Source organism: Acanthisitta chloris, unplaced genomic scaffold (assembly GCF_000695815.1).
Source record: "Acanthisitta chloris isolate BGI_N310 unplaced genomic scaffold, ASM69581v1 scaffold32980, whole genome shotgun sequence".
In the NCBI taxonomy this organism is placed as follows: domain Eukaryota; kingdom Metazoa; phylum Chordata; class Aves; order Passeriformes; family Acanthisittidae; genus Acanthisitta; species Acanthisitta chloris.
The window spans coordinates 63,394-66,368 of NW_008652775.1; positions in this window are offsets into that span (position 1 = coordinate 63,394).

Genomic DNA, 2,975 nt, shown 5'->3' on the forward strand with positions numbered 1-2,975 from the left:
CTTCTTTTAAAATGTGCATATTTACAGTGTTTGACAGGCACCAGAGTGGCTGCAGCCAAATACTTCCATACTACAAGTAATCTCAAGTCAGAAATATTTACACCATTCCCGGACTACCAGTGCAGCCAGTGAACCATCCAACACATGTGCTGACTTCCAGATCTAAAAAATAGCTTATATAAATTCTAACTGTTTGAGACCACTTTCAAATTCAGGTTTTGTTCTTGAAATGTATTAAGTCAATTAGTGTTATCTCCAAAATGCCTTCTCCCTACAGCTCAGGAACCCAAACTCCCAAAAGACACTGCTCTGCTTGTCCTAATGCAATTACAGACAACCTACAGAGGCCAAAACGCACAGAAATCAACTCTAATGACATCTTCATAATCTTCATTAGAGCTCCTGATCAATATCCTCCCAACAATCCCTCCCTCAACAATCCCTACTAGAGATGATACAGGAGGGTCATAGTGAAGAGAACTTTCTCAAGGTGTAAAGGCTCAGCTAAGAGCTTTTTGTTCCCTACAGTCTGTTAGGACAGGACTTGCTTTGAAAATATAAATAAATCCACCCAATCCAATAGTATTAACAATCACTTGGGTCATTCTTGCACTGCTGGAAGACTTTGCAAGTTCACTGCAAGTTCTCTAACACAGTGGTTTATCTAAAGGAGTCAGAAATGTTGTGCTAGAATTTAAATATCACTTAACCACACGAACCATTTTCCTCCACCTGTTTTTGTTATCTTTACAGTATTATAAAAAAGTAATCAAAAAATTACTCCTAACTGAGTGTATTAAGTGTAAAACTGAGTTTGGAAAGCTATGCATGACACAAAAATAACTGAGGATGACTTAGTGGGACAGGACAATACTAACAGAAACACCACCTCTTGGCTTTGCATTCCAGACTCCATGTAAAAGAAATCCAAGCTACCAGAGGACTGAAACCACAGCTATCCCAATTCTTCACCTGACATATCATCAACTTCACTTTTTGCCTCAACCTCTGCTCACCACCTCCGTTCTTTACCCTCAGCTAACTGCTACTTTCATGTTCATTCTCTTCCTTCTCTTTCTAAATATCCAGATAAGTGGCAGTATTTAAGCATTCAATAACTAAAAAGAGACATGCTGTCATCCTAAATCTTGTTACAATTATTTCTTCTGCCTCCTTAAGGCAGGTTCTTAAGCTTTTCAATATAAAATTTTAGAGACAAAATGACATCTTACAGAAAGTAATAAATGTCCTGGGAACCATCAAAAATTGAGTACTAGACCCCAAGTTTTCACTCTGCCATAGAGCTGGTGTATCTATTTAAGGGGGATAAATTAATAATTTTCAGATTTCACCAGTTGCCCTAAGAGGTAAAGCATAGTCTTACAGATTTGCCTTGAAGGAGTATTCCAGGTTTTCCTATTGTCTCTCTTCTGGTGTTATTTATTCTTAGTTGCAGAAAATGCATCACAACACCCACCCTGAAAAGCTGATTTATAAATCTCCCTTGTGCAGGAGCCACTGCAGTTACAGACAAACTGCACTTAAAAAGGCTTCTGACCTTCCCTAATCACAACCAAAATGAGGTGCACGTGTTGACAAACAGCATCTTTGCAGAAATTTCTGCAGTTCACATCACTACAGGATTTGTTAAAGTCCAGCATGAACTGGGACAATCTTGGCTGGCCTTTGCTCAACGTTCACCATTACATCTACAGCACAATGTTTACCTCCCTGGTGTAGCAGACTCAAAGGCAACCACAGGAGCTTTATGGGGCTAACTCCTGTTTTATCCAATTCCAACACTTTAGCAAAGCAGGTAGAAACAGACATTTCTCTTCACACTTAGGAATGATGTGGAGAAAAAGAAAATTGGAAATGCTGAAGGAAATTGATTTCTTCCTAACTTCTCTTCTACCTATAGCCTTTCCTTAACAGAAAAGATCTTGGGACTGCACTAATTTACATTTTAGACAGTTTCTTCTAATGGCTGATAGGACAAAGAGAAGCACTTACAAGTGCCAAAGTGCAGAGCCATTTGTAGCATGACTTCAAAGCAGTATTTCCTTACCCCGGTGTTCTGCTACACTTCCATTGTATAAAAACACACCTCTCCCTACACCTAAATTTGGGGTTATTTTCAGTCCTAAGCTAGCTAACACAATTGAATCCACAGGCCATGATGTGCTAGCAGTTTCCATTCAGCCCAGCAGTCTGGTTCTTATAACAGAAACAGGGTCTAAATCACTTATTTCTGTAATACTTAAGGTATCTCCTCTCTCCTTTATGCCTACAAGGTTCTTTCACAGTTTACTGACAAAAAACTGGGAGCATGTAAAAGGAATCCTAACTATAACCCTGAAATTCCTAACTCCACACACTAATGAGCATGGCAGTACAGCATCAGCTCCGAAATTAGTTCCATGTGTGTGATCCTGCATAGGCCATACCAAGCTGAGCTATTTTGACATGGAAAACCCACCACAACTGAGAGCAGATCCATGATGCCCTGTCAGATTAGCCAGCAGAGTCTGGCCCAGTTCAGTTCAGTGTCTGGGATTTTATTTGCTTTGTCAGACAGAGCACATCAGTCACAGCTAGAGCCAGTTCTGAGCAAGCTGCTGCAGAGACGACTGTACCTGAGCCAGGATGAAGTCAGGTTTAATTGTTAAAACCCTCCTGATACGAAGTTACACAGCCCATAATTTTGGAACAAATAGGAACCAGACTAATGACTTTAAACCAGATCAATTTCTTCCATCATGTGACTTCAGTTTTATACCAAGCACTGGAAGTTCTATAGCCACATTTACTGCACAGAACCACAGCAAGGATGTCATCTCCCAGCAGGGGAGGATATTGCTTACATTAAAAGCATCTCATTCCCCTCTCCTACACACACTTCATTAACCCCAAGCAAGACACTCAGTGATATGTACTAAAAACATGGAACATCCCAAACTTTTAAGTCCATTGAC